General features: G+C 40.1%; 1 protein-coding gene across 1 annotated transcript in view; it reads right to left on the bottom strand.

Annotated features, from left to right (window-relative positions):
* The window catches only part of NUAK1 (NUAK family kinase 1), a 100,419-nt gene that overhangs the window by 22,464 nt on the left and 65,536 nt on the right, over nt 1–12,419 (bottom strand). The gene's annotated exons all lie outside the window — the stretch shown is intronic.

The raw sequence follows: 12,419 nt of genomic DNA, 5'->3' as shown, positions 1-12,419 counted from the left end.
CGGATAATTGGGAACGAGCATTCATACGATCATCTTATTAAAAGCCTACGCATCAGCTGATAAATGAGTAAAGGCTCATTCCCATAAAACTGTCGTCGGCAGCACATCTTCATTTATAAAACGGGATGTACTGCCAACAATATGCTAGCGGTAAGGGGACAAGAGATCGTACTGGCGATTGTTTGGCCCCCATACAGTTTGTAACTGCTTGGGCAAAAGGCCTTTTAAATGAACGCCAATCAATGTGTTACATCAGGAGGTCACGATACACATTAGGCTACTTTTACATCTGTGTTTTTAATTCAGGTTTTGAGATCCGGCAGTTCAGTTTTGTCTCCGTTCATTGTCAATAGGGACAAAACTGATCAGGATGTATCAGTTCAGATCAGGTGCGTTTTGGAGCCAGTCTACAAAACTGACCAAACCTGATCAGGCATGAAAATCCTTTTTTTTTTTTTTTGTCTGTTCAGTTTTTATTTCATACAACCGGATCCGGCCAAAACGGAGCCATCAGGATGTAATAAATGAAATGGATCCTTTTAATTCAGGTTTTCAGATCCTCTGCCGGATCTCAAAACCTGAATTATAAATGCAGATGTGAAAGGAACAATATACAATGGCGCAGAGAATGCATGATTGTTGTTATATGACCCAGAGATGTCCATATTTTTACATTGTACACAATATTGGTGAAATAAACTACTGTACATCATTGTCTAATACTCTGCATAAAAAGATTAGCGGATATGACAGTTTTTTCCCCCCAACTTCCTGATGCAATTTTCAGGTGCAGGAAGTGATACTATGTAAGCAAGTCTGGATGATGAGTGTAAAATGTTGCTAATATGTTACTAACGCACTGATAGACTGGTGCAACATGCCTCACCTACGTGTGCCGACAAATGCCCATGTGCTCATCCCCTACACTGTCTGGAGATGGTCAGCATCTGACTCTGCTCAAATCCACAGTCATGGCTTTTATGTGTCACATAAAGCTTTTCCCACTGACGAGTCTAAACACTTCTGAAATGTTGCAGGAAGGTTCTTTGCTTCATGAGTTGCCTACTGACAACAGGTAGAACCTTTTCTACTGGGAACAATGCAAAGTATTATAGTTTAGCACAAATGCTATAGAAACAACATGTATAATTAATGGAATGAGATAAAATCACTATTGAGATCCCAACAATGTCCATCAACACAGTGAACAGAAGGTCTCCACTGGACTTTATTGGTTAGCTGTACCAACTCGCTACTGATGTCCACTGCGGCATAGAGTTTCTGTTTTTACTGTGTATAAGTGAATATCCTCTAGATACTCCAGATTCCTTCCACACACTTCTTCTTATAATTTGAAACTTTTTTGGTGCAGCTTACATCAACTTAATAAACATGGGCCAATCTGTGCACATGGCTGACATCATCTATCTTGGGAGATGACTGTTGGCCAAACCTGCTGTTCTCAGCGGGTTCAGCCAACAATATACTAATGTGTATGGGGGCCTTAAGTGATGACAATGGCTCACATTTACTAAGGCTAGATTCACGCTAACGCAAAAATATTCCGACAGCCTGCCGAAGTTCATCATATCCTGCATAGCCGGATACCACCTCTCCCCGCCAGAGCCCTTTGACTACATGGCACCCGAAGGGGATCCGGCTTGTTTCCAGCATTGGTGCCAGGATTCGGCCAGACAAATAATTGTCAATGCTCTAGCCCTTTTCTGACTATGAAGGTTTTAGCGCTAATGTGACACTAGCCTAAGACTGGTGAATATTATGGCAGTCTAAGAAAGGAGATGGTTGAAATGTTTTTGTATCAACTTTAGATGCTTCTTAATAAATCTGGCACATTTGGGACTGTCAGAAAACCAAATCTAGAACTGCAGGTGTAGATTTGCACCAAAATTTGCATCATTTTCCGTCGCTTGTCATAAAAAATTTCACTAAAGGTTAGAGATCACACCTACTCATTGGAGAAAGTGTATATAAATATAAATATATATATATATATATATATACACACAAACACACACATGTATACACTATATATAAATATATGTATATCTATATATATATAGAAAAAACTGTGGCAGCACTCCCTTTAAAGCTGTATAAGATGTAGGGTGCCCGCGGTAGTCCCTTGATTCAGGACGGAAGACAGCAAAGAAAGTTTGCAGCACTCCTTGTGCTGCAAACTTTCTTTGCTGTATGTATATATATATATATATATCCTTACTTTTATATATATATATATATATATATATATATACACATAACAGACATGCTGAAATGTGATTATTTTCTTAATAAATCAAACTGAGATGTTATATTTCAAGTCATCATTTCCCCTTCTCTCCCCATTATTTGTCTTGGACTGCATGCTAAAGTCTGTTTCACGCTCCCACCCTTGTGCTACCAGCCAAGTAGATCTGATAAAGAGAGAAAGGAAGCTGAAGCATGCATGTACCCTGCCCTGAAGGCCCAGCTTGTCCTCTCCTGTCAGATATTCCCTACTGTGTAATCCTCGTTAATGGAAAGACTTCTGAAAGCAGAAGAAGCTGTCTCTGGACAGATTACTTGATCCATAACGCTCTCCAAAAATGAGCACATTTCTTTTCTTTTTTTTTTTACTACAGGGATAATGAGTTTCCCAGGAATATGTCTTCTCTGTTTGTTACTGGTGAGGTGCCAGCAAGAAACATGGTTTTCAGCAGCAAATCGATGGTCAGTGAATATAGTAGGTTAGATTACAACACTATATTTAGTACATTATTACTAGGTCAAGATACCTTTCCAACAAAATATTAATTGCGGCGTCGAAAAAAACAGCATGGTCCAAGGTGGTATTTATAAAATTATGGTCGGAAGGAACGTTAGCCAGTTTTCTTTCATACGTTTACAATCTACAGTCAATGGTAAAATGTTTATAAAGAACCGCACATAATTATTTCCTTTTTGAGCTCCTTTATGCGTCCTAATGGAAAGTTCACTTCTGTAATACAATGCTCCTGTGTCTTTTTTCCATGTATTTTATTATGGACAGCAATATGGCTTTGTAGATAACAAATTATGCTTTATACCCCACATGTTTTAATCATAAGAACTCACATAAACTGAAGTAGTGCATACAACATATTTTAGGCCAGAATTCACAAATGCAGTGCTTTCAGTTTCCATGTTTTAAGAGGAAAAGAAATCTGGTCAATAAAAAAAAAATGTGGAGGAATGCTGCACTGGGCAATAAGCCACCCTTCCAACAAAAAGGCAAGACAGCCATAGGAACTGCATACCATGGTATAGCAGCCATTAAAATAAGCATTTTACTCATAAAATGGAAACAATCAAAAAAAGAAATAGGTATTTCAGGTGTCTCCTCTGTCAGTGTTGATCTGATATTGATGACCTATCTGGGGTATGGGTCATCAATATAAAAAAAAGTGGAGAATCCCATTAAACTCTATTCAGCTGGTCTTTACCTAAGAGCTCATGAACATGGCGGTATTACAGTTGTGTTTTGTAATAAGCCATCACATGGCTACCATAAAGGATCATTGGATTTTTAATGGAGCTCCATATACTTCTGATCCGTAAGAGGTCTTTTTTCTGTAGAAGTTTATAATAACTTGAAAAAACTGTAGCATGCAGCACTGAATGTATATGTCTACAGGGTCAGAATGGACCACCAAAATACCAGAGGATCCTCGGGTGAGCCCATGCTCTGACAATAATGGACCCCTAGTAAAACAGGGCCCTTAAGGTCCTATATACACACAGAGGGTGGGTCCTTCATTTCTTCTGGTGGGCTTAAGGGACTTTAGTCCAACTCTGCATGTGTACATGTTGCCGGACGGTGCCTGTAGGCCAATGCATGAAGGATGTGGAGCTCTGTACCAAGGGGCCATCATGCACTGCCATATAGGTTATGTATCCATGGATGACTGCCCCTTTTAGTGATACATGGAAAACATCAGTAATAGTTATTAATGCCAGGAAATGACCCAAAAAGCAGAATTTTGTTACTGATACTTGACTTCTTGAGTTTTATTCATGTCTATGAAAATTAATGCATCTAAACTACTAAAAATGCCTGCAATACCAATATGGTAGGGTATTTTCACAATGAAGATAACATTTTCCGAATACAGTAGATCCCTGTAAGTACTGACTTTCTCACATGAGAGAATCTGATCCTTTTCCTGGCTCTAAAAGTATCAATTAAGCAAGGATTGTTATACAGCCTTGTGCGCAGAATCTAAACCTTCAAGGAGAGTTCCTCATAGGCAGTGTAAGAGATCTTCAAAATGTATTTATATTATTGTAATGTGCTTCCGGTAGTCATTAATGCAGAACCACATGCTTTTAATATCCATTTTAAACACTTATTAATTTAACATTTTATTAATGTTTTTACTAGGTAATGTGTCACCTTTGTGTCATAGACTATGAAACTGTACATTTACTGCAAAAGACCCAAGGCATGGATGACAAATCCATTCTTGTGTTGCCCATATTCAAATAATGTGTGGCACCCATAAATAAATGGTGTTCAGACTTCCACTTCAGCACCAGACAGATCTCTCTAACATTTCTCTGAAAGAGAACTTGTCCATGTTCAGGGGCCTTTCGGCCTGAACCCCAACCCCCCCCCGTCCCCATGTCACCAGACGCATCAGTAGCAGCTGGGGACCAAAGGAGCTAGAACCCAGCAGCGGGGAGCAGATAAGCATGTTTCCTTCCACAGGTCTGGTGATGTGGGATGGTCAGGCCAAATGGGATTTTCTGGGATTAGATATTGATTATTGATAGCCTAGGCGAGTTCACCCCCATCAACAAGGATCCGGAGTCAATAAGGAAGGTTTCTGAATATTGGAGCGCTCCACGGAAATCCTACCTCTAATTATCTTGAGGAGAAAACAGACCGGACACTTTAACAGGCAAAACCCGCGAGACTAATATCACGTGACTATAGTCTCGAGCGAGGACGCCATAGAACACGAACGGAAGCTGATACAGCGTGGTGAGTAGCGGTGAGAGGGAGAGACTCCCCAGCGTCCGGACCCGAACTAGAGGGTAAGATTAAACCGGTCCCGCTCTAACCACGATCTGCAACAGTGTATCTACTTCGGCATTTATCCTGTGACACAGTGTGAGCAGTCAGAATTATACACTTTCTCCCTGGACTAATATTCATATCCCTGGACTGTCATCTACATTTGGCCAGAGGCCATCTTCAGATTAGTGCATACCTGATTCAGAGGACTTTAGATAGAAGGTCAGCACTTCATATCAAGATCTATTTTCAGATCTCAGGGGTTATTGATATCTACCCACAGCCCACTGCCCCCAGTGCTTATTTATGTAATTGCGGTTTTTTATATACTGTTTTCATATATATTATTATACCCATATTTCACATATTTTTTTATCATTGTTTTTATATTTATTATATGGTCTTATTTGATGTCTGTATTTTATATTTGAATAAATTGTTACCTCTATTGATCCCGCATATTTGAGTGCCAGCCTTACATTTGTTTAATTTATCCTCAGGATAGCTCATGAATATCAGATCGGTGGGGGTCCGACAACCAAAACTCCCACTTATCAGCTGTTTTGGGCCAATGCCGGAAACTATACAGTGGATGGTAGATGCTAGGACACAGCTCTGCCCTCAGCATGTATAGCCTTGTCAATCAAGGGGAGGGGGGTGTTATAAGGTATTACTCAAAGGATTCCGCTCCGCCTCCTGGTGCTCGAACTTGCTCATTTACAGATAAATAAAAACGCATGTATCTCTGCAGCTCTTTAGCATACAGACAAAAGAAAGGTACAGAGTCCTACCAGGCAGTATGTCTGGTTTAAAAGGGTTGATCCAGGTGACAGAGCCGCTTTAAATTATAAAATTTGTCCTTTTTCTGCAACAACAGTTACATGCTACAGAAGAGAAAAAATTTTCTCATGATTTTCCAGACAATAACCTGGAATTAATGATAGCACAAACTAATCTACCCATCATTACATATTTCACCTTGATGGCATGCTTTTCATCTATCCTATTTGAAAGCACACATGATGCATGGTGATATAATGCATTAAGATCATCCACAAGGATCTTCAAGGGATCAAAGATCTGCTGCTCATAGCTTATCTCAGTGGTTGAGAAGTGGATGACATGGGAATATACTGGATATAGAGCTGCATATAGGCTCACAATGAATTTGGAAAGTCTTCAGGCCCTTTCTCTTTTTTCACATTCTGTTATGTTGCGACCTTGCGCTAAAATAATAATAAAATAAAAAAATTAAAGTTTCCCCCATCAACCTGCACTCAAAACCTAATAATGAACAAGTGAAAACAGAATGTTTAAAAGTTTTGCACATTTAAAAAAAAGGAAAAACAAATTTCCCATGTACATTTCAGACCCTTTGCTATGACACTTTTAGCTCTGGAGTTGTCTTATTTCTCTGGATCATCTTCAAGATGTTTCTACACCTTGACTTGTATCCACCCTTGGTAAATTCATTTCATCATGCTTTGGAAATACAGCCTAGTCTTTATAAGGTCTCACATCTGACAATGCATAGCAGAACAAAAAACAAGCCATTAGGAGGAAAAAACTGCCTGTAGAGATCAGAAACAGGATTGTGTGGAGGCAAAGATCTGGAGAAGGGTACAAAAAAATTATACTGCGCTAAAAGTTCCCAAGAGCACAGTGGCCTCCATAATTCTCAAATTGAAGTCGTTTGGGACAACCAAGACTCTTCCTAGGGCTCGCAGCCCCAACAATCTAAGGCTAGTTTCACACGAGCGGCAAGGGACTCCGGCAGGCTGTTCCGGCGGGTGAACAGCCTGTCGGATCCATCCTGCTGCTAGTGCACGCGTGCCCCCGGACTACTGCTCTGGCCCCATTGACTATAATTGGGGTGGGGCGGAGTTCCGGCAGCAACATGGCAGCGCACTACATGTTGCACTTTTATTCCGGCAGCCTCTCGGCATGCGCTGCCGTGCTGCCCCCGGAACTCCACCCCACCCCCATTATAGTCAATCCGACAGGCTGTTCACCCACCGTTACAGCCTGCCGGAGGTCCGTGCCGCTAGTGTGAAAGTACCCTTAGTATCATAGAAAAAGGGCCTTGGTAAGATCACCTATCAAGAACCCAATGGTTACTCTGGCTGAGCTTCAAAGATACTCTGTGCAGATGGGAGAAATTTCAAGAAGGTCAACTATCGCTGCTGCACTCCATCAATCTGGGCTTTATAGCAGAGTGGCCAGAGAGAAGTATCTCCTCACTAAAAGACACATGAAAGTTTGCAAAAAAAGCACCTAAAGGACTCTCAGACTGTGAAAAACAAAATTTTCTGGCCTGATAAAACCAAGGTTGAACTTTTTTACCTCAATTCTAAGGGTCATTTTTGGAAGAAACTATGCACTGCCCAATGATATCCCTACAGTAAAGCATGGTGGTGGAAGAATCATGCTGTGGGGGTGTTTTTAGCAACTGGGACAGAGAGGCTGGCCAGAGTTGAGGTTAAGCTGAATGAAGCAAAGTACAAAGATAATGAAAACCATATCCAGAGTGCTCTGGACCTTAGACTGGGCCATAGTATTACCTTTCAAAAAGACAATGACCCTAAGCCGACAGCCAAGACAACACAGTAGTGGATTAGGGACAACTTTGTAAAGAGTCTGAATATTTATGTCAATGCATCATTTAATTTTTTTACATTTTAGCATAACAGGCCGCAACATAACAAAATGGGAAAAAAGCATAACGGCCTGAAGACTTTCCGAAGGCACTGTAGGTGTTAACTGTCACTGTAATCCTGCATGTGATGACTGGTGAAAAGTAATCTCTACAGAACAGGAAGTGTCAGTGTAGTATAAAGTTAGGCAGTGCAAAAACTGCAAAACTTCAGTATTTTTTATATATTTACTAATAAGGAAAATAAAAAACGCCAAAAAATCTTTTAATGTTGGGAATGTTCTAAAAGTAAGTCAGTCATCGCTGGTTTTAATGAAGGACAAAATATTTTAGATGGGAAAAAAAGCCACCAACTGAGTCTGAAGGACCACTACTTCAATGGCTGCATAAAGGAAAAGCTTTGTTTGCTTTGCTACATCTTGGAAAATATGTAGCTAAAGTTATTGTTGGCTTGATGTATGCAGCCTGATAAGACTTCAGCAAATGCCGTCTGCAGCTGACAATAGAATACCTCAGTCTCTGCTTATTCTTTGGCTTTCTTCTGACCATAGGGGGAAAAAAACAGTTTGTTGGTTCAAAGGGGCAGCCCAGTTCTTGCAATGAATCTGCAGGAACTCTCCCTATGCTTTCTGTCTCCATGTGAGTAATCTACCTAAATTAGTTCCAGTATGTTGACATTCCTTCCATCTGGTGTCTTTCCATGCATTGGTATTTTTATTACTATTCTAGCAACCGCAGACAGGAGTACCTTTCCACAGTTACAAAGTGGTTCTTTATTAAAGGGTCGCCAATCAAAAAGTACAGGCCTGCATGTGTTTAATTTTAATTGTACGGAGCTAAAGTAGCCATTCAGCCAATAAAACCGTTTACTGCCCCGTTACTTGGTCAAAGTAACAACCGATAAATTGTTCTTGCTGCTTTTGCTGTCTACAGAGTATTCAAAAAGCCCCTGTTCTAAAAGTAACACGTAAGGGGCCTTATCTCTAGGTATTCATCCATTCTGCAGGCTATTGTTGTCTGGTGCATCAAGAACCCAATATATTATGAATTTTAAGAATGACTTCAGACATTGTCAAACATTTTTAGAAAGATCACATGTTGATTCCTTCCAAAGATGGCAATTGTACATGTCAAATGCATACGTAAAGGGATTGTTTCTTCAAGATAATCCCTTATGTAATAAAAAAAAAAACGGCTCATAGATCAGCTCATTATCCTGGATATGGCTCTCGGAACCTGAGAATTTATCACTGGGGAAGTATTGTCTGGCCACAAATGTACTAATACATGGCATATACTCAAATGGATGGATGGATCATGGGTGTGAGAGTCTTGAGAGAGCAACCCCCTCTAAAATGTCAACAGCTTTTAAGTTGCTCAATCAGTAAGGTTTTAAAAAAAAAAAAAAGTAGCCTTTGAACTCCCATGCTGTATAAAACACGCACTACACAATACGTCCTATACAAAAAGTCATACCTCTAGATGCTATAAATACAGTAGATATAAATAAAATAATCTATAAATGATTGAATTATCTACCTTACACTAAGTTACCTTACATCTTAAGCCCATTTAGACAGTTCCATGCACAATTCTGCAAGCTGCTGAACTCAAATTTCCCAGCACTCCCTGCATGTTCACAGCTTGTCCTAATGATCTAAGGAATGCTGTACAGTCTTTATACAAAGCACAGTATAGTAGTCTGGCAGAGAAAAATGAGAAGGGTGTTCCAGGATCAGAATATTAATGGCCTATCTCAGGACCATCGATATCAGATGAATGGGGTCCTACTCTACTTAGAAGAGGCAGTGCAGGGTATTGCAACTTATCTCATTCATTTGACTGGGAAGAAGCTGCAATATCTTGCCCCGGTAGACATGCAGGTAAGACAGACTGCTGGAAATCATGAAAAGCCTGCAGCATTCAAAGGAATGAGTGCCAGCCCCTTCAAACAGCTGGTCAGAGGAGGTACCAAGAGCCATCAATATTCTGGTTTTGGGAAACCCCTTTAAACTTCAGGAACTCAGAAGTGCAGAAGATAGCACTATGAAAGCTTAAATGAACGCTCACTAGCGATTATATTACAGTGTAATACTGTCGCCGATTGCATGCTTAAAAATCAATGCTTGCCAGTTTAGCGATCTGCTAAACCACTAGAAAATATGAGGACAAGCGATGGCATAGTGATCGCTCCTTCCCATGCTGCGGAGGAAATCGCTGCATGTAATAGCAGCGGTCTTCTCGGCTAGCTAGCAAGCGATTGTCGGGAGGGAACGCTTCCCTCCCCGACAATCGCTTGCTGATCTGCCTAATAAAGGCTTAATGCATTGCGCCCAAAGGTGTAAATAGCCTTTAAAAGATAAGTATACAAAATATAATGGTTATGGCAGTGTTTTACTTTTACAGCCTTCATATTCTATACTGTCTGTAATGATAATAAAGTTTCCATACGCTTCCTTTAAGTGGTATACTTTGGAAAGTGTCCACATATCTTTGGTGAACTAATCACATAGGTGTAGAATAAGTATGTAAGGAAATCCAGGATCGGTGGAATGTAACAGAAGGATTAAGTTCTTGATTATCCTCCATGAGATGACAAGGTTTAAGTTCAGGGTGCTATCAAAGGAAAACAATGAGAAGTTTAGTACTCTCTGACGTCACTGCTCAGCCAGACAGGAAATTAATTAGAAGCACAGTCTAATTGAAAGGTAAAATGATGCCAGATTTATTGAGACTGCTGATCGTTTCATTATTTGTTTTTCAGCTCATTTTCTTCTCCACGTAAGGTCACCTCATTCCAGTATGCTCGGTGGGAATATATAATGGTTCTCATAATTTGTAAAACCAGTCTAATGCTTTTTATAACATGAAAGGCGAAAAGAAAAAAAAAAAGGAACGTTTGACCTAAAAAACTTCCTTATGTATGAAAGAAACAGAAACGGAGAAATGTATTGAGAAGGGACTCAATGCTAGAGTAAATGAAGCACTCTTCAGGATCCACCTTGTATACAATTGCATCCCCTAGAAAACTGATGAAAATGACATTTACAAAGTTATATTCTATATTATCTTACCATGTCGTGGTGCAATATCCCTATACTTGATGAGCTTGTCCATATGGAAATATTGTTAATCACTAGGTTTGTTGAATGACCATGAAGAAAATCAGGTGAGCGGCTCCATAGTTAAGATTAACAAGGGGCTTCATCTGGCACTGGTTAACACCACCACACTCCTTAGGCAGGCATGGTTCTTGCTGTTTGGTCCCTATCTTCTTTCCTGGACCCATAGATTAAAGAGGTTTTCCATAACTTACCTACTGATGACCTATACTTAGAGTAGGTTTTCAATATCAAATTGGCAAGGGACGACTTCCTGCAATGAAAACAGCAGATCGGTTGTGCCTCAGGACTTTGACCCCCAACAATCAGCTTTTTTCATTGCCAGAACTTGGACCCTTGCTGATCTGATAACCAATCCTTAGGGGATAGATAGGGGGTCACTGGGGGTCCTGTGGGTGATCATTAAAGTAGTAAAATCTAACAACAAAAAGCTTTATCAGATCAAAGACAGATTATCATTGTCTGGCAAAAAGTCAGCAGTGTTTAAAACTTCTATCTGAGAGTAGGGTTTGGGGGGTACTATCTTTACTTTTGGAGAATGCATTAAATCGGTGTGAAGAAGCTTGTAGGCCATACATGCTCCTCTGGAATTCTGGTAAGAAGGTATGCAAATGAGCTCTTAGCAAGCACTACCTCTGTCCGATAGCAGCTAACTTTATATGGTGCAGTCAACCATAAAATGAACAATCATTTTGTGAAAGAACATTTCACGGCACCAGATCACTCGTCTTGCAACATGCATGGCCATTTTGAGGGACTGTGATGGCCAACATGGACTAAAATGTGTATGGTATGACATGTTAAGTACAGGCAGACACATCATATTCAAGACACAGCACAATGTTGGAGGCCCCACCATTAGGAACTACCTACAAACCTCCTAGAAAAGACTCACAGAACAATTCAATGGAAAAATATGTTCTCTTAATGATTCTACAAAAATCTAAAATACATACATCAAAGACACTTAAAAAATATAAAGATGAGGATGAAGCGTCCAGATTACATTCAGCCAACCCTTCCCGTGCCTTGTTGGGAAGAAAGGCAGCATGCGTTTCAGGCCAACGCTTCTTAACAGTCTAAATGCTGTGCATTACATCTTGTATGGGAAGAAAGTCTACCTGAGTTGGAGATGATCCTACCCAAAAATCGCCCTTCAGGAAACAGACTACTGTGCATACATTAGATTGGGTGATAAAAACACAAAAACAAAACTGACCCAAATATAGACATGATAAGGACATTTTATATAACAGTATTTTAAGTCTGTAGATCACTGGACCATGAATAAATTGCCCTTGGTATTCTTAGTCTCGACATGTAGTGCTAAGGATTTTCATGAAAGAAGCACTTTCTTCAGACTAAATTTATACTCTCCGAAGTAAGATTCTGGCAAAGTCAGCTCTAGCTGTTCACTACTATTCAAGATGTTTTAAGTCACTTCAACAGTATTTTCCTCCCAGCTGTACAAAGCCAATTGCCAACTTCTGTCTTGCTGAGTGGATGGAATTTCTCCAGACTGAGAGTGAGGGTCTATCTCTTCCAGCTACTTCTGGAAATAAATGTGCTCGGACTGGGTTACAGAATGCTA

This window comes from Bufo bufo, chromosome 1 (genome assembly GCF_905171765.1).
Source record: "Bufo bufo chromosome 1, aBufBuf1.1, whole genome shotgun sequence".
Lineage (NCBI taxonomy): Eukaryota > Metazoa > Chordata > Amphibia > Anura > Bufonidae > Bufo > Bufo bufo.
The sequence above is the reverse complement of the archived record's forward strand: the minus strand, read 5'-3'. Positions and strand labels throughout refer to the sequence as shown.